The 20,421-nt window shown below is 47.6% G+C and overlaps 1 pseudogene; it reads right to left on the reverse strand.

Moving 5' to 3' along the window:
• Window positions 1-7,940: 7,940 nt before the first annotated feature.
• LOC130839620 (serine/threonine-protein phosphatase 2A 55 kDa regulatory subunit B beta isoform-like) lies at window positions 7,941-11,872 on the reverse strand (annotated as a pseudogene).
• Between the last annotated feature and the right edge of the window lie 8,549 nt (window positions 11,873-20,421).

The raw sequence follows: 20,421 nt of genomic DNA on the forward strand, positions 1-20,421 counted from the left end.
TTGCACGTGCCATCCCTCTACCTGGAAAACTTTCCACCAGACACCTAGCAGGTGTGGCCACATGTTACTACACCACACGGAATGTGTCCTGTCTTCTGCGTATATGTGGTAGCAAAACGGAGCTAGCAAGTAGCTGCCTTTCCATGATAGAGTGAGAAGAACCTCCAGGCCTTTTCAAGAGACAACCATGCTAGGCTTCTGAGTAGAAAGAAGTGAGGAGGGCAGTTTGAAAAGAAGGAGCATCTCATCACAAGGAAAACAATTTTTTTCTATTTCTTTAATCTTGTATCTATATGAGATGACGGCTGTTCACTAAACTTATTGTGACAATCATTTCATGATGTACATGAGTCAAGTCATTATGCTGTACACCTTAAACCTATAGGTGCTGTATGTCAACTATATTTCAATAAAACTGGAAGAAAAAACAAAACAAAAATAAATAAATAAATAATAAAAAGAACAAAGCCCCAAACCAAATCCTCGCTCTCAGGTGCATGCCAGTAAGAGAAACGGACAATAAACACAAAATTTTATGTCACAGATGCTGAGCGCCATGGAGAAATAGAAAGCAGGGTACGAGGACAGAGTGCGGGACCCCAGTGGTGGCGGGGATGCTACTTTATATAGGGAGGTAGGTCAGGGATAGCTGTTCTCTGATAACATGACATCTGAGCAGGTGCCTAAATGAAAAAGCGCAAACCCTGTCACCGTCTCGGGGAAGAGCCTTCCAGGCAGAGAGAGCAGTGACTGAAAATGGCCCGGGGCCAGAACTGGCGTGTTTGCAGCAGGACGGCTTGTCAGGCAAAGCTGCAGCGTCTCTCTGGGCCTTCGGGGACTTACGCGACCTGGTGAGGAGAGGCCTGCTGCCGAGCTGGGCACACGCGTAGGCCGCAATCTCCCCAAGGTTTCAGTGTAACAAGGTGCTTTATGCTGCAGTGAGATTCAGTGTCTTGACCTGTGTTTAATGCCTGATCCCCAAGGGCAGGGATGATGACAAAGAGCACTCACTGAGCCTGTGCGGGGCAGGCACGGGAATGAGAGCGCCTTCATGACCACAGTCCATCCTTTCAGCGTCGGGGGAGGCCCACCACACGGAGGAGGTGAGGGGATCCTCTGAAAGGCGGTCTGGCTCCAGGGCCGGCGGCTGCCCCCTGCTCTGCGGGCTTAGGCTGGGGGAGAGCGCTGAGCACTCAGTGCTCCCCGCCTGGCCCGCTCCAGCTTCCACGGGCTCCTTCAGTCTGCTTCCATAACACTAACGTTCCAGCACCTCCTGCGGGTTTCTTGCTTCATTACCCCATGTTTATTGTGTTTCACAACCTTCCTACCTGGCTGTTAGTTTCTGACTCCTCTGAAGGTGTAGACATAGGTAGTCGGTTAGTCACTTAGCTAAGACTCTTATCAAACTCACCATCCCCCAGAATCTGGTCCTCAGGTCTTCAGGTCCTCCTGGCCCCAGAGTTAATCCAGTTTGGGAAGAACGTCATCAAAATGCTGAGAATGGTACATAACCCTGGATGCCAACTTGTTCGTTCTAAAAGGGGAATGTGACTGCCAAGCGGCCACATTTGCCTCGCAGATGCTGCTCACAGGAAGGCTCCTCGGGGAGAAGCAGAAAGAGCATGGCCTTAATGGGGCCACCGTGCGCAGCTGGCTTCAGCTGCTGTTTCGCCATTCCTCGAAATACTGTGCTGCCTTCTAAAGGGAAAGGATGCTGGGTCCGTCCCTCTCATGAAATTACACCAAAGCCCTGATTTTTAGAGTCCCCTCTCTTGGACTCACCTCTTCTGAAACCACAATGTGTACATAGGCTTACATTTTCTTAGAAATTTGAATAACCCATTTTTAGCCAGCGCTGCTGCTTTGTAGGTAGTTGATCTCCTCCACTGCCGTGGAGTTTTCCCTCTGGTTTTGCAGGTATCTTGGTGAGGCCTCGTGTTTGAGATGCTGCTTTAATATTTATTAGCATAAGACTTTCTGAAAGTTACTTCAACTCCCTCATTCAAACTGGAAACTAACACCGTTCTCCTCCCTGGGTTGCTCTAAGGATTAAGTCTGTTAACACAATAAAGTCTTCTGAAATTAAAAAAAAAAAGTATCCTGTAAATGCAAAATGAAATTATTCTTTCAAGGCAAGTTTTCCCTACAGCACTAGTTTAGGCAACAGGGAAAGGGGGTGGCAGTACAGCTGGCCCTGCACGTGATCTGCAGCCTGCACTGCCTATTCACGGGGCAGTCTGCCTCCCTTATCGCTGGGAGTGTGCCTCCATCAGGCCCGAGAGCCACTGCCCTACTAAATACTATCTCAATATGAAGCCATCCGCAGACTCTGGGTATCGTGTTTTCCTGGTCTCCCTGTGCTCTGTCCAGATGTAGTTGTTAGTTGCAGAGTAAACGTGACGCTGTGAAAGGAATACAGGACAGTCACGAGCCCTGGGTTCAAAACTCAGCTCCGCCGCGTGGCCCCCCTGTAAGATGGGGCTGCTCACGTGACCTGTCCCTCAGAGCTGATGTGAGATGGGATGAAGTAACAAAGGTTCAGAAAGATTAGTGTGGTGCCTGGCATGCAGAAGACACTCCAGTGATGCCTGATTAAAATACTTAAGTGGCATCGATTTGTTTGACAAGACAAAGCAGTTTATCACTCGTCTTCTCCTCAAAATGCTTGCTTTCTTCAGAGGTTTTAACTTTTGCCCGACATACCAAGCTCTTTTGTTTGTTTGTTAAGAATGTCTTCATATTCTAACAAAATATTTGGAAGCCAAAATAGATACTGTAAATGTGGGTGGGGGACAGGCTTTCTTGGTCACCCTTTTAGCCACCCAGACAGTGGTGTTTTAGCTCCCACATTTCTTAAATGCTAGCAGTGCCAGATTTTACTTTTGCTCTTTCAATCACCAGCATCGATGCTGCAAGGATATCACGCAGTAACACGTTCCCCAATCTGATTACGGACTTGGCTTCTTATTGACCAGCTGATCCGTTCCACTCCTGTATCAGAGCAGGAAATACTCTGACAGGTTCTTTTCTCCTCCCATGGATACAAGACTCACCTGAGTTACCAAGTCCTTCTTCCCTGGGGCGCCCCTTATACATACCTCCACACTGACAATCCAGGAGCTGGACAGAAGAATTTGTGGGGTTGGTATGTGGGGAAGGGGCGGCACTGGGAGGCCTTTGGTGGTCACACTGCCCAGAGGCTGTACTTGGCACTGACTCAGCATTTGCATGGTCTCCCCGTCCCGTTCTGCTAGAACAGCTGAAAGCTGGTCCTGTGCCCTTGTGGGCCCTACATTTCCTGCCCTCCCTCTCGCTGTTCTCCCCCCCGGATTGGACACCCCCAGGAGGTAGGCCTGGGTTGGGTTCTCCAGCCCCTGGTGACTCATCTCCTCCACTGGAAAAAGTATGAAATTGCACCTGTTATGTTAACAGATTCCTGAGAGGTCCCCCCGTTGTACACTGAGGGAGTTTCCATCTTATACCTGGGCAAACAGAGGTGGTAGGTGTGAGGCAGAGAGCCTGACCTGGGAGCAAAGCTGATCCAGGGTTCAGTCCAAGCTCTCCTGGGCTCCGTGAACTTGAGCCGGTTACTTCATCTTCCCAGCCTCACCTTCCTCATCTGTAAAAGGGGGATACAATACCCATCTCTGAGGGTGAAGTTAGGCTCTCTAAAGCACCAAGCACAGCACTGAGCAGAACAGGGAGTCAGTAACCAGGGGCTTCCTAGAATTCTGACTTCTTCTCTTGCTCATTTGATTTCTTAAAAACCTACTTTCCCAATTATGCTGACTAATATATATATTTCACACTTACAATTGACTGTTTAGCATTTTCAGGAAGTCCCCAAACTAGAGCTGGGTCCCAGCACTGAGCTGACTGAAGCATGGCTGCCAGAGACCCTAGCAGCACCGGCCACAGAAAGGGAATTCAGACGTCCCCACCCCGCCTCCTTGGGGGCAGCAATTCCCTCCTTCCCCATTCCCCATAAAGCCTGTAGTAAATATTTTAGGTTTTGCAGGCCACGTTGTCTCTGTTAGAGTCTCACCCTGCCAGCACAGCAGGAAGATTGCCACAGATGATACTTAATTGAATGACTGTGGCCATGTTCCAGTTAAACTTTATTTGCAAAATAGACAGTTTGCCAGCCCCTGCATGACTCTCAGATTTCGGCTCTCACCAGAATTGCCTGGGGGTGTCTTCCAACACACCTTGCTGGGCCCCATCCCAGCATTTCTGACTCTGTGGGTCTGGGCTGGGGCCTGTATTTGCATTTCTAACACCTTGCGGGTGACACTGCTGCTGCAGGTCTGGGGACCACTTTGAGAACCACCGAAGCCTTTCCCTCTTCCTTCTTTCTCTGTGCACCTGAAACACTTTATTCCCACTGCAAATAGTGCATTTATTGTGTTTTACTATGGTTAGTGGTTTGTGTCTGGGCCTCTGGGATCCTTTCTTAATAATCTTCCTATCCCAGTGTCCGACAGTAGCGACTGCTCTTCATTCACTGACTGAACTCAATGGAGGTCACGGCCACTGGAGCCCTGGGTCTGGCCCTGCTCCTTGGTGGACATTTCTCTCTGGAGCTCTGCGCAACCCCCCTGTCACGGAGGAGAGGAAAAGGGACTTTGCCCCCCTGCCTGTCCAGAAAGAGACCAGGAGAGGAGACATTCCCTGCTCAGACTAGACCTTGAACCTGGACAGTTTTCTAAGGAAATAAAATGAGAGTTGGGGATTTGGATTGTTTAATTTTATTTTTTGCTTTGTGATGTGTGAGTATGGGGGGTTAAATCCAGACAACTAACTTCTGTGGAAAACCACTATTTCTGAGTTGCAGAAATTAAGATGACATTTTTTTTTAAATAAATAAATTTATTTATTTATTTGGCTGCGTTGGGTCTTTGCTCCTGCGCACGGGCTTTCTCTAGTTGTGGCAAGTGGGGGCTACTCTTCGTTGGGGTGCACGGGCTTCTCATTGTGGTGGCTTCTCTCGTTGTGGAGCATGGGCTCTAGCTGTGCGGGCTTCAGTAGCTGTGGCACATGGGCTCAGTAGTTTTGGTGCACGGGCTTAGTGGCTCCTCGGCATGTGGAATCTTCCGGGACCAGGGATGGAACCCGTGTCCCCTGCATTGGCAGGTGGATTCTTAACCACTACACCACCAGGAAAGTCCCTGATCTGTGAAGTTTCAAGACCATCCAGACCTAACCTTCCATACCCCACTCTCTCCTCTCCTAACTAACAGACAAACAGGGAGAAAGGACTCCTTCCCCCCTCCCTGCCCCCATCTTGATGTGCTCTGTGAACACGGCCCAAGGTCCAGACCTTCGGAAAGCTACAAGCTACCACGCAGTAACCTGGAGCACGAGAAGTTAGCAGCGCAAGGGAGCAGGACTGACCTGAGTGGCTCAGAACTCCTTCTGATACTCCCTGTCCCTGCCACCTCGTTACCCCTGCCTGCCAATCAGTTTTGCATCAATAAATTTTATGTTCTGGGCTTTGCCAGATGAATGAAAGGCGAGCAGCTAAAGATTGATCTCTGACCTTGGCACGTAAACAGCCTACAGATTGGACTTGACAGTTAATGAAGGAAAGGCCCAGCAACTCTCTGATGCCTTTTTGCCTTAATTAGACTGAGCATTCATAAGCTTTGGGGAAATCTTCAACTTGAAGAGGAAGACCCCACAAGACAGGAACTCACATCTCTACTCATCCATCCGTTCAGACTGCCAGCGCCTCAGTCAACAGTCACTGACGTCGGGGCCACGCTGCTGCCTGTGCTCAGTGCTGTGCCGACGGCTCCCGAGCACAGGGGGACGTCCGCACTGTGCTCTCCTGGAAGACAGCGTCCAGCTCGGCAGCCGAGCACGTGCTTCGGTTCAGACAAATCTGAGCTTGAAGCTGCCGGGCGACCTTCGGCAAGTTATTTAACCTGTCTGCCCTCAGTTTCCTCTCGGGGTTAATAATACCAACCACCAAGGGCTGTCATCAGGACTAAGTGAGACCACCTGCGTGAGGCTTGCAGCACAGAGCCCGGCGAGGCAGGCACGCCAGACGTGGAGGTCCCACGTGCTCACGGCTCACCGGGCCAGCGCTCACAGGCTCCTTCCCTTCCCTTGCCACTGGGGAGCCCATGGTGCTGATATGTGTGGTCTCTGCCTTCAGTGGTCTTAAAGACCTACTGTTGACAGTGCTCTTAATTTCTTCATCTATAAAATGGGGTAGCGGTGATAATCCCCCTCGGCGGATCAGGCAAGAGCCTAGCACAGAAGCCTGCAAACGCACTTTGCCGAAGGAAAGGATTATGGGAACATTAGATGCCGGTAGCAGCCTCTGGCTTGTCATCGGATGCCACTGCAGCCCTGCAGGCTGTCTTTAATAATAGATGTTTTAAAATTCCTGAACCCACTTTGTGCTATATTTGCTCACACACGGAGGTTTATTCAGTGTTAATCACATTAACATGCTGTTTCATTTCACGCTGTGCAATGCCAGCTTCAGCAAGAGCCCGGAGACAGCAGAATTTACTCTCAAAGGGACCTCGTACTGCGTTTACCCAAACGTCGTCAAGGCATCTCAAAGCCCCAGCGACCTCCGGGGCACCCCCTTGCTCCCTCAGGGATGCCCTCAAGCCTTACGCAGCCTTCCTTTCAAATGTCTCTCTGTATTGCTCAGTTTTTACCCTCAATTAGAAACCTCTTAGGCAAGTGTCCAATTTTTACTAGCCATCTTTAATCTTTAAACAACTCAAACACATGCTATTCAGTAAAAGCTCCCCATCAGGTGTCCTAAGGGACCCTGAGTGAACAGGAGCTTGCAGGGTCCTTTGAGAGCCCCCAGTTCAACCTCCCCATGTTACAGATGGAAAAACTGAGTAGCAGAGGGCTAAGGACTTAAAACTCTCCCATGTTGGCTCCTTCTCTAAGCCGATGAATAATCTCCATTCAGATCTTAAACACCAAACAACAAATCTGCCAGTTTTTCCTTGGCTCTGTGCCCCAATCTACTGGAAACAACCACTTGCCCTCCTGACTCCTGTCAGCCGAGTGCCTCAGATGCTACTTCCTGAAGAAAGGGGATGCCCCCACTACCGACCCCAGGGCTCAGGGCAGTACCTCAGCTCAGTGTCCCCTCTAAGCTCAGGGCCACCCACTGGCCTTCCCGAGGACGTCACCCTGTGCCTCTCACTCCCTTCCTACAGCATCAGTTTCTCCCTTTCCATAGGAACATTCCTGTCAACACATACAGTTGCTCTCATTTTAAACGTTTTTGTGTAAAACCCTTCCTTGACCTCGCGATCCCCTCCAGATACTATACCATTTCTCTCCTGGAAAACTTGGCTGCTTCCACTTCCTCTACACCTGCCATTCCTCCCCCCCCCCCCCCTTTTTTTTAGAGTAAACGGTGTTTATTTTTTGTTGAATTTTTTTAATCAAACATAATTGCTTAATTTAAAAAAAACCTCTTTTCTCTTTAAATACCACACACAATTTCATTTTATCTCAGCAAACACTTAGAAACAAAACACTGGACCCACCAGAGAAAATGGGGCAATAAAAGCATCCAAAATTCAAGTCAACTATGGAAGACTTACTGTTAGCTGGCAGCTCTCAATTCTAAACAGAAGTGCCCCACAACCTACTGGGTATGACAAAAAGTTTCTTAGAACTGGGGATCTGGGAAAGTTGACTCCAATTGAATTCCACGCATCAAATGAGCACTCAGACAAATATTTAAAAGCGTGTTTGAGGGACGTCCCTGGTGGTTCAGTCGTTAAGATTGCATCTGCAGGGGGCACAGGCTTGATCCCTGATTGGGAACTAAGATCCCACATGCTGCACGGCCAAAAAAAAACCCCCAAACCAAAAAACAAGAACACACACACACACAAAACGTGTTTGACTAGTACTCAGTACATAAGATTATTAAGTAATAACTTGTCCTCCTAGTTAACCTTGTCCTGGAACATATATAGGTTATTTGTAGCCATCACTGCTACAATATTTTCCGAAGGATGCCAAGCTGCATGCAAGATCTTTTTTGCTAAAGTCCAGACTGTTGACACTGATTGCTTCTTTTCTCTGTTTGCCCCCCACGCACACTGCTTGGTTTTAGGATGGCTCGGGGTTTGCTGTTTTCCCTTGAGGCCTCAATAGTAACATCATGCTTGCTGCAAACACCCTGCAGAAGTTGTTGTAGGAGCCTGTCATAACGACACTTTGACCTATTCCACATCCATACATTAATCAGAAATGCACTCATTTTCGTAGAGGGAGCACAGCTTGCTGCAGAGGTAGCTGTGAACAAAGTAAGTCTCAGTGGGGCGATTTTCCATGTTGAGATCCCAGATAGGCTCTGGTCATGACATACCTCCTACTGTGGGTGAACTTTACATTTGAAATCGAAGAGATAATTTCAGAGAAAAACGATCTGTTGCTTGGATCTTCTGGTTCTTCAAACACTGCTGGTCGTGGAAGGTCTCCTGGGGAGGCAAGGGATGTGGGGGGCAGCTGTGGCTCACTGTGGGGACAAGGACACTGGTGGCAGAGGTACCAGAGAACAGCCATCTATGTGAGCTCTCTTGGAGGCCGCCACCTAACCGCCTGCAGGCTCCAGTGCTGGGACGCCTCAGGCCAGACAACCAACAGGGTGAGAACACACCCCTGCCGGTTCACTCTTTGTAATTTTTTTTCATTTTTTAGGAAAAAAAATTATTTTTTTCTTTTTTGGCCACGCCTCTGAGGCATGTGGGATCTTAGTTCCCTGACCAGGGATGGATAGAACCCAGGCCCCCTGCAGTGGAAGTGCAGAGTCTTAACCATTTGACTGCCAGGGAAGTCCCTAGGAAAAATTTAGGCCTACAGGAAAGTTGAAAAAGTATTAAAATACCTCCCCACCTAGATTTTCCAATTAGCATTTTGCCACATATGCTATCTCTCTCTCTAACAGATAATATACCTATATATAACCTATATATATATACACCTATAAATAAGTAGAATTTATATAAATATCACATATATATAAAATGTGTATATATATGTAGAGTTTGTTATTGTTGAACCACTGGAAAGTTTCAGGCATCCTGCTTCCTCACCCGTAAATTCTATGATAAATACAACATGTGTCTCCTAAGAGCCAGACCTCTCTCTCACATAACTGAAACCGCACAAGTAAGATGGCCCTTGAACCCATGGGCTGGGACTCGAACCTACTGTCTTTTTTTTTTTTTTTTAGAAACTATATTTTTAATTAAAAGGTTATACTATCACTCAAAACCAATATAGCATACTTCTTCATTTTTTAAAAATGTTCATCAGTGCCCAGTTTTTTGTTTCTTTTTTAATTTTTAATATTTTTATTTTTTACCATAAACTGCACATATTTAGAGTGTACAATTTGGTATCCCAATCTCCCAACTCTCCCCCCAGCCCTCCCTGCTTTCCCCACTTGAACCCACTGTCTTTTAACTGGGATCAGGACTGGTCTCAGGACTTAATGAAGCTCAGGTTCTTTATGTCCTCAGCGCAGAAGCAATTCAGCGAGAGGCAAAGTGATAAGAAAGAAGCTGATTTAGAGAGATACACATTCCATAGACAGAATGCGGTCAGCCTCAAAAGCCAAGAGTGATCCCAAAATACGGGGTGGTTAGTTTTGTTATGGATTTTTTTTTTGGCAGTGCTATGCGGCTTGCAGGATCTTAGTTCTGTGACCAGGTATTGAACCCAGGCTAAGGCAGTGAAAATGTGGAGTCCTAACCACTGGACTGCCAGAGAATCCCCTGGGGTAGTTAGTTTTATGGGCTGCGTAATTGCATAGGCTAATAAGTGGGAGGGTTATTACAATTATTTGGGTGGGGAGGGAGTGGATTTCCAGGAACTGGGCCACTGCCCACTTTTTGGCCTTTTATGGTTGTCCTTGGAACTGTCACAGCATCCACGGGCTTGCCATCTAGATGCTAATGTATTACAATGAGCACATCATGAGGCTCAAGGTCTACTGCAAGTCGAATCTTCTGCCATTTTGGGCCTAATCAGTTCTAACCAGTTTTTGTCATATCCTCAGTATCTATGTAACTGTTTTAAAGGTTGTGCCCTGCCGTCTTCCCTCCTGTTTCTTTTTTTTGGCCGCATCACGGGACATGTGGGATCTTAGTTCCCCGACTAGGGAACGAACCCCTGCCCCCTGCAGTGGAAACGTGGAATCTTAAGCACTGGATCGCCAGGGAAGTCCCTTTCCCCAGTTTCATATCCGCAGACCATTATCACACCCAAGAAATTGAATGTTGATACAATAATCTAATATAAATTCCATTTTCATATCTCCTCATTTGCCCCCAAAGGGTCCTCCACAGCTATTTTTTAATCCAGACTTCATTCAGGGAAGCAGCCCACCCCAATTTAACTTCCAGATCTACTACTCCACCCAGAGTGTCCGAGGTCAGGGTGACTTCTTTACCGAATCTAAAAAGCCTTCTCAGGCCTTTGCAGGGGGTCACCCAAGGCAGTCTCCAATGGGCTTCTGGTCCAAAATACACTGTTTTCCCTCTCTTTCCCCTCTACCAGTTCTTTGAATGTTGGGGGACCCTCCAGTTCCCAGGTGGTCTCATCCAGGCTGGTGGCTTTAACACCAGCCACTTGCTGATGCCCCCCCATATTTCCAGCATCCAAGCTCTGACATTCCCAAACTCCAAACTGACATACCCCCCTGCTTTCTTCTCAGCATCTCCCCTGTAACCTGCCATCAACAGCTCAAACTTAACACGTCCAAACGGAGGCCTTTATGCCTCCTTTCTTTCCCATCTCAGTAACAGCATCCCCCCCACCTATCATCTGCCCTGACTCCACCCTTCCCTCACCAGCCCCCCAACCACTGGGTCCTGTCTGGACCCCTGCTTCCACTCTCTTCCCGGCTGCCTCTGACGTCTGGTCCACTCTTTAACTGTCTGCATAGCCTCCAAACTGCTCCTTTCACTTGCCCCGCCCCGACAGCACATTTTCCAGCCTCGCTAATCTTTTAAAATTGTAATTCAGGTCGGACCACTCCCTCTTTCAAAACCCACCAACAGTTTCTGGTAATGAGAAAACAGCCCAACGCAGCAGGGTTTCTGAGGCCCTTGGTGGTCTAGTCCTGACTCTCTCCGACCTCCTCCACCATTCTTTCTGGTGGCCATACCCTGGCCTCCATTTAGTTCCGTAAATGCAGAGACGTTCCCCCCTTGGGGCTTTTGTTGCTACAGGCTTTCCCCTCTGGCTGCTGCGCCCTTACCCAGGGCCTCAAGGTCGCCCTTGCTTGGGCCAGCACGCCGGCCACCAGCTCTAAGCTCTGCCACCCTCTCCAGGCACCCTGGGGGGGGGGGAGGGCTCTGATTGGCTTAGCCGGTATCACATGAACACCCTTGTCCAATCATCTGTGGCCAGAGAACAGGTCCCTGGGCAGAAACATGGCTGCAGGGAGCCGCACTGGTTCCCTTAAGGGTTGGAGGGTTGGGGAGGGGATGCAGTTTTGGGGGAAGAAGTTGGGCAATGTCTCTTAAGTCTCTGCTCAGCCTTCATTGCGTTGGGCCTCTCAGCAGCGATTAACCTATGGGGAACCACCCTTTTTATTTTTCAATAAAGGTTGTTTACTTTAGCCAAAAAAAGCAATATATACTTACTGATAAAAGAGTTTAAAAATACAGAAAATAACAAGGTGAAAAAAAACCAGGATTCCACCAGCTGAGGACAACCACTGTCAGCTTCCATCAGCTGTTGTCACCTCCCTCACTGAAATCCTTCCTACCAATTTCTTACTTTCAGATTTGTATCTGGCTGCTGGGTGGGCCCCACAGGATGGAGGTTGGTGGCTCAAACTGGGAGACTCTCCCTCTGAAACCATGCACCTCAGATTGGGACTTGAACCTGAATGCTAGGATTCAAACCCGGCTGAAACCCAAGATCTTCCAACTGAGATCACACACCTGATTTTAGGACTTAATGAAGCTCAGGTTCTTGATGTCTCACCACAGAAAGAATTCAGTGAGGGACAAAGTGATAGGTAAGATGTTTATTTAGAGGTTTATTTAGAGAGAAACTCACTCTGCAGACAGAGTGTGGGCCATCTCAGAAGGTGAGAAAGGCACCAGGGGATGAGGGTTGTTAGTTTTTGTAAGGGTGGGTAACGTCATAGGCTAATGAGTGGACGGGAGTATTCCAGAATTGGGCTACCACCCACTTTTTGATCCTCAAGGTCAGCCTTGGAACTGTCATGGCGCCTGGAAGTTGACTTGTCCGCCATCTTGGACCCATTTGGGTCTAATCAGTTTATGTTATGTCCTCGGGCTGTGTCATTCTTTCAAACTTTGTGCCCTGCCCCCTTCCCTCCTGTTTCACTACCTCCATCAACTCTGCCCCTCCCTCTGAGAGGCTGATGCCACCTGAGGGGCCTAGTCACATTGTGACTTTCATGGGCCCTGTGCACTTTTGATTTCATGAGCCCTTTCCTCCATTCATTAAAAAAAATAAACATATGGGACTTCCCTGGTGGCACAGTGGTTGAGAATCCGCCAGCCAATACAGGGAACACGCGTTCGATCCCTAGTCTGGGAAGATCCCACATGCCACGGAGCAACTAAGCCTGCGTGCCACAACTACTTAGCCTGCGCTCTAGAGCCCACAAGCCACAACTACCAAGCCCCCGTGCCACTAATACTGAAGCCTGCGTGCTTAGAGCCCATGTTCCACAACAAGAAGCCACTGCAATAAGAAGCCCGCGCACCAACCACGAAGAGTAGCTGCCTGCTAAAGAAAGCCCTCATGCAGCAACAAAGACCCAACACAGCTAATAAATAAATAAAAATTAAAAAAATAAACATAATCTACGCTGCCTTTGTTATCACGTTATCATTCTATTCATTTTTTCTTTTTTAAAATTTTATTTATTCATTTATTTTTAATTTTTAATTGTTTTATTGTTTTTAATCTTTGGCTGCACTGGGCGGCTTGTGGGCTTGAGGGATCTGAGTTCCCTGATTACGGATCAAACCCAGGCCCTTGGCAGTAAAAGCACGGAGTCCTAACCACTGGATCACCAGGGAATTCCCCTCTTCTGGTTTTAAAATAAATCAAAATTAAAACATTTCAAGGGCCCCTAAAAGTGCTGTGGGCCCGAGTCACTGCACTGTAAAGACATCATGTCCCATGCCTCATGAAGAAGTTGACTCTGGCTGAGGGCAGCCATGGAAAGCGCAAAGGTTTTATCTCCTTTTTCACTGCTCTTTGAGACTTTAGAGAAGAAAAGTAGATGAGTGCTTCCTGCTACAATCTTATCAAGACTCACTTAGTAACACATGGTTATCCTCTCCAGGCAAAAGTTGCCAAGGGACATACCATCTATTAACTGCTAAATACACAACATATGATAAAGGGTGTCTTACGCGAACTAGTCTTATAAATACAGGATAGCCCACAGAGGTTGGCTTTCAATGCTCTTCTCCACAAGGAGTTTGGATTGAGTTATGGCGGCTGCTAGGGCTGCTGGATTATTATTGTTTATACCTGATTGAGGGTTAAGGAAACAGAATTAGAGGAATCTGGTACCTGGGCCAAGACGATGCAGAGAACAAATTAAATAGTGACTCCAGGATTTCAACCCTGGTCTGTGCTCTTGAGTTGCTTTGCACAGACTGAGTTTGAGGTGCCTGAGGGCCTTCTAGGGGAGAGACACATCAGGAGGTATTTAGATAAACTAGTTCAAGGCTCAAGTGAGCTCTTCAGCTCCTGACATAGATTTGGGAATTAACTGAGTGTTGATGGTGTTTAAAGATTCAAAGTGGATCAGCTTGTGCCCTCTGCTGCAGCCTCTGTACCATGAAACCACCCTGGGTGGGCCTCCTTCGTCAGGGAGCTGGGCAGCTTTGCTCCCTTGTGGGCTCTCACTGTCTACTCTTTCCCAGGTACACCTGGCTCCTGAGAAACTGTACAGGGCACCGTCTGTCGATCCCGTCTCCAGCTCCACTATTCCTTGCTGGATTAGATGCCAGGACTTGACCTTCCTCACTTGGATGCCTGATCTCTCTATGGAACCAGCACCTGGGCGACATTCTGTGTACTCACCCACCAAATACAGAGTTATTGAGCACCAACTGTGTGCAGGACACTGTTGTAGGTACTGAGGATACAACTGTGAACAAATTAGACAAAGTCTCTTGAACCCAAGGAGTATATAGTCCAGAGGCAGGAGGCAGACAATAAACAAATAAGAATAGTTTTAGGTGTCATGAATACGATAAAGGGCACGGGAGGGCTGAGGGGTGGCGGTGACACTGGTCAAGGTCTTTGGTGGGAAAGGAGTCTCAGAGTGGGGACGTTGGAGCTGAGCCCTGAATGAGGAGAAAGTAGAGGCTGTAAAGATATGGCGCGCGTGCACGGCCTTCCAGCAGGAGCAGTGAGTCATGGAGGGTCCACGCTTGGCACATGTGGAAGGCCCCCACGATGGGAGAAGGGGGAGGGGCCTGGAGAGGCAGAAGAGCCAAGGCAGGTAGGGGGTCCTGCCCTGAGTGAAAGGCCCAACTCAGGCCACCAAGGACCAGGTGATGAGATGGGAAGGGAAAAATAAGTCAAGAGAAGACCCCTCTTTCCTGAAGAAGGAGAGAGAGGGAGGAAGAAGCAGCAAGAAAGATGCAGCAGCAGGACTGGGGCCCTTGTTAAAAAATTAAGAATTTCAAGATGGCGACAGCAGAGCCCTGAGCCTGGTGTGGGCCCTTCTGAGCACCTAGTGTGCTGCCACTCAACAGGACGCAGTCCATGACACTGGCCCCAGTCCGGCCGAGACCCTTGGGAAGATGAGACACAGAATCTGGGTCCTCCCTTCACCCCAGGCTGAGTCTTATCTCCAACGCAGGGCCCCTGGACACAGGGTAAAGGTGGCAGGTTAAAATTTTCTATTTTGATGAAAATGTTGCAATTGTACAATGCTGCAAAATCAACATAATTCACGTAGCTGATTTCACAGGCTTTTGGCAGTTGTATTACACTTCTGGCAGTTGCAGTGTTGTTCTTTCCCTTGGGAGATTTGAGGCGGGCAGGGCAGGTGCCCCTCCCCTCCTCATGCTTCCCCGCCACAGGCGACAGGGTTAACCTCTGAGCAGGTGTGACCTGCTCCCAGGCAGACACGGTTGGAGCCAAGAATGTTTAAACCCCTATATTATGTCAAATATCATTTATATCAAACCACCCCTCTTTAATCTTAGGCTAATTACCTTACGATTAACACTAGTTGTCTGACCTTGGTAAACCATCTATTCTCCCTGAACTTCAGATTTCCTCATCTGTAAAAAGGAGATAATTATATTTACACTTCACAGGGGTGCTGTGAGGATTAAACATATGAAAATCCTTTTTAAAGAGTATTAGGGTCTAAACAAATGCCAGGTAGCGTTACTACAGATCTGCTCAGTGGTTGGCTCACCGGTGCAGACGAAGGACGTGGGACAGCCACGGCTTGACAGAAGCCTCTTTGTGCCACCGACTCCAAGACTCTGGTGTATTCTTAACAATCAACTTCTGCTCTTCAGTTTCTCAAGCAGCTTCCTTTCCTGGGGAGATCCCCTTGGCTTGTCATTTATGCCTCAGATCACAGATCAATAATCCTGGTTTCTATAACCACACTCTCGTGAGTTGGGCTGCCTTCATAATTTTAATAGTCCCTAAATGAACCGAGAAGAATCCAAATCCTGGATCTGAGGGTCTGAAGGAGACAAGTAATCATTCTTACTAATTTCTTAGCACATTTGGGTAATACCCTTATTAAAAGGTGTTAAAGGCAGATACTTTTATTACTTTTATTACAAGAGTGAGCAATGGTCCCATAAGCTTCTATTTGTGATGCAGAGTCTACCAAGATCCTCAGGCTTTTGCAGTGGCTGTTCCTTCTGCCTTGACAGCCCATGAAAAACTCCAGATCTTCTCTGCCCACCCCATCTCAGAGGGCCCTCTCCCCTGCTCCCCGTCACCTCTCTATCCTCCCTTCCCCGGCTCGACTCGTCCTGGCATATGCCCACCTGAATCATGTTTTATGGGTTTTGTTGTTGGAATTGCCCCATTTAAGTGTGAGCTGAGACAGCTGTGACTCTGCTCTGTTCACTGCGGTGTTTCCAGGCCTGGGGCTCAGAGCCTTTGACCAGCAATGACATCCAGATAGAACTCATGTTATTCTCTTGTTTTCATTGTATTTATTTTTTAGAAATACTTTTGTTCATGACAAATGATACTTATTTTACATTTATCACAATGATACAAAGTCTCCTTCAAAAATAAATTTACGAATGTAATTTAAAAAGATCAAGTAAATAATGGTGGTGCCCAAATGTCACAAAAATGGTGCTCTGAAGATGCTGTTTGGAGACTCTGCTTGGTCTGTAAACCCATTCCGGCAACTGCTTACTCTTAAATGTGTGTGAGCGTGCACACACACACACACACACACACACTCATATTACAGAGATGTCAAGCCTTAGGAGCTGGGTTATGTCGGTTTCCTATAAACGGCCCAGCGAGCAGGGAAGGTCCTTGGCCAGACTGCGAAGTGCTGGTGCGTGTACACTGTCCAGGGCTCCTGAGGCCCCTCTACCTTTGTGCCTGGGGTCCACAAGACGCCCTGTGTCTTTCTACCTTCTGTTTTCTCCCTTAAGCCAGCTTGAGCGGCTCATCCTTGCAACCATAGCCCTGTACACGACGGTCTTCTGAAGTTAAATACAAACTGTGTGTCAATGCAGGTCTGTTGTGGGGGGTGGGGGCATGGCAGGAAGAAGCTATTTAGTCATTCAGTCCTCATGTATCGCACACACGACCACGGTCCAGGTGCTTGCTACTCGGCCAAGTGTTGAGAATACAAAGTTCCCCCAAGGAATTCATCATTTAGTGAGCTCCACTGAGCGTCAGCCTTAATCAGGCAATAGATGTTGAGTAATGGGAAGCAAGGCTGAGGAGGGCGTGGGGTGCTCACTGGCAGCACAGTACGTGAGGGCTTTCTCCAGTCCTGCTCCTCCCTATGGAAGTATTTCTCTACCATGCTATTGCTATTTTTTTTTTTGGCGGGGGGAACATTCAGCATTTTTTAATTTTTAATTTTGTTGGCCGCGTTAGGTCTTCATTGCTGCATGCAGGCTTTCTTTCCATAGTTGTTGAGTGGGGGCTACTCTTCCTTGTGGAGCACGGGCTCTAGGTGCTCGGGCTTCAGTAGTTGCAGCACACGGGTTCAGCAGTTGTGGCTCACAGGTTCTAGAGCACAGGCTCAGTAGTTGTGGCATATGGGCCCAGCTGCTCCACAGTATGTGGGATCCTCCTGGACCAGGGATCAAACCTGTGTCCTCTGCATTGGCAGGCAGATTCCTAACCATTGTTAAGAAGTCACCAGGGAAGTCCTGCTATTGCTGTTTTAAAGGTTTAAAGTGTGGCTCCTTCTAAGGATATTTTCAATTTGCTTGTTCGTTTCTTTTTGGCCACCCCATGTGGCTTGTGAGATCTCAGTTCCCCAACTAGGGATCGAACTTGGGACCTCAGCAGTGAAAGCTCAGAGTTCTAACCACTGGACTGCCAGGGAATTCCTGGATATTTTAAGTTTTAATGGAGAAATCCAAACTCAGAGAAAGGAAGGTGGGGAATGAATGAACGAACGCAATCTGGGGCTTACCTCAGACTGAAGGTGCCAAGACACACTGGCTACTGTGTCTCAGGGCCCCCACTGGAGCATGGAACCTGACTGTGGCTGTTTGTCCTTTAACTTGGTCATGCAGTACATTCCACTGACTACAGTCAAGAGACAAGTGCTATCCAATCTTGAACCTGGAAATTCACTGGAATAAAGTGAGGTGGCCATGATGCACCATTTTCGTGTTTTTACTTTCAGAATTCATCACCAGCACTCCTCCCACCTCTCAGCCCAGGTTCCTGAATCAATCTGCACAATGAATTTAGCAGCATATAAAAATGTGCAATGCATCGATGCAGCCTGGCTTTGAAAATAGCAGCTGCAGTCACAAACTGAAGAACAGGCCTTTGTGAATAGACTGAAAGAAGCTGTTTGTCCTGAGTTCATCTTTTAAGCCACAGATAGAACGCCCCATTATTGCTAATGTCTTTAATCAAAAATAGGAATCAATTAGAGGAAAGCAGGATGTCTTAGTAGATTAGATTTTCCTTTTCCTACTAAGTTTCCAAGGCCCTAATTTCCCAGCCAGAGCCCAAGAGAGTATGAACTCACATGAAGGCAGGTAGCAGACCCATTGCAAAGCATAGGTCTGACCGCTTTAGCAGAGGCCAGGTTCAAGATGAAGCACACAAAATCAGAAGAATCACTTCTGAGGTGTAGAAACACCTTGACCCTGGGCACTGCCTTTAGGAACACAGCTCCTCTCTAATAGCTCCGGTGCGCCTGTCTCAAACTGTCCCTCATTTTTCAAACAACGTTGAATTTATCTTTTCAGCCAAATTAACACCACTTAGGAAGATCAGTCAGTTTCAGAAACACTGCGCTACTAGACTCGAATCTAAACCACACAGCTTCCTGAGCAGTTTCACATGTGGAGCTACCTTCCCAGCCAACAAAGCATTTTTCTTGCACTAAGAGTGTCAAGAGAGTCAGACTGGAGTCAGACTGATAGTCCAGGCAGTCTGTGTTTTTTTGAGTGGCACTGAGGTCAAACTTTAATCTACCCTGACCATGTTTAATTGTCCTCTGCCCCTCATTAGTGATTCCAAGGCTGAAAAATTATGCAGTCCCTTACAGAGTTCAAGTTAGCTTGACAGATAAAAAGTCAGAGAGCTTGGCACATGGCAGAGAGGTAAAGGGAGTGGGGGCGGGGCGGGGGCAGGAAAAAGCTCAACTTTTACACCCAAGCCCAAAGCACAAGGCAGGTGCTGGGATGATGGAATAAAACCTGTTCCTGTTGCTTTGAAATGCTTCAGAGATGCCAAAGGAAGGTGTTTTTTGTTTTGTTTTTTTGAAAGCTACAAATCATTATTCATCAAATGAAGCTAATGATCAGGTGTACCAAATTGTCCCCTAAACTGTAATTGTCACCTAAGCTTTTCTCTTGTGAGGAAAGCAGCCTTTACTGGAGTGCACAGAACACAAGACATAAAAGCCTTTTTGTGACTAATTGAAACTTTTTATAGAAACCCCGTCAATTTTTTCACCTCCTGGCACATGGATTATGCTAATTCTTTGGCTTTTCTGGCCTATCTTGTAAAACCTTCTCTAAGTGGTCCTTGTTCATCTTCAGTTTTTCAATTTCACTTTTTAAAAAAAAAAATAAATTTATTTATCGGCCGCATTGGGTCTTTGTTGCTGCACACAGGACTTTCTGTAATTGTAGAGAGCAGGGGCTACTCTTTAATGCAGTGTGAGGTCCTTATTGCGGTGGCTTCTCGATGCGGAGCATGGGCTCTAGGCGTGTAAGCTTCAGTAGTTGCAGCACACAGGCTCAGTAGTTGTGGCTCAAGGGCTTTACAGCGCAGGCTCAGTAGTTGTGGCACATGGGCTTAGCTGTTACGAGGCACGTGGGATCTTCTGGGACCAGGGATCAAACTCATGTCCCCTGCATTGGCAGGCAGATTCTTAACTGCTGCACCACCAGGGAAGTCCCCAATTTCATTCTTAATTGGAGCAAATTTCTCATGCACAGCATCTGCCACCACCAGTTTGTAGCAAGCGTTGTTGATGCCAGCACTGAGGCAGACCACCTCCTCCACGGCTAAGTCCCATCACTGCGGTGTGGATGGTGACCTTGTTGGAGATGCCCCCTTGGCTGGCCAGCTGTAGGGGACCTCTGAGGTGAAGTCTATCACAGCCTTGCGGAACTTCTGCAAGGAAGGTCTTTAGTGGATCATTTAATATAGCTGTTCTTCATTTCAAAAGACAAATGAAATACATTCCAGTGACTCAGTCTTTCCATTTGAAATACATTCATTACAATGGAAAAGATGTGAGCTCCCTTCCTCCTTTCCTCACACCTTTTAAAACTCATCAGGTGAAGCCAACCAAGGTAGGACTTGGTGCAGGGACAGAGGGGTGGTGGCGGCTCTGTGGGGTGCTGAATCCAGGGCAGGGTGAGGAGGATGTCTGGGTGAGATAGTGACAGAAACGGTGGCTTGGAGAGGGTGTCAGCAGCCTGAGAGGTGAAAGGGCATCCATGTGTGGTGACAAAAGAATGGTCATATATGAGGGGATTAGCCCGATATATTGAGGACTGTGGGTGTTTGGGAATGTTGGAAAAGAGAATCAGTACAGAGAGAAGGAATAAAAACTAGAATATATCCTGTGATGTTGGACTGGAATCAAAGGTACTGGTCTGAACAGATGATTGTCAATACACATTTAAGTACAGAAATACAGATGCAAGTATGTATACATACACATATCTCTGAGCTCCATCCACTGAGGGGGCC

This window comes from Hippopotamus amphibius, chromosome 17 (genome assembly GCF_030028045.1).
Source record: "Hippopotamus amphibius kiboko isolate mHipAmp2 chromosome 17, mHipAmp2.hap2, whole genome shotgun sequence".
In the NCBI taxonomy this organism is placed as follows: Eukaryota; Metazoa; Chordata; class Mammalia; order Artiodactyla; family Hippopotamidae; genus Hippopotamus; species Hippopotamus amphibius.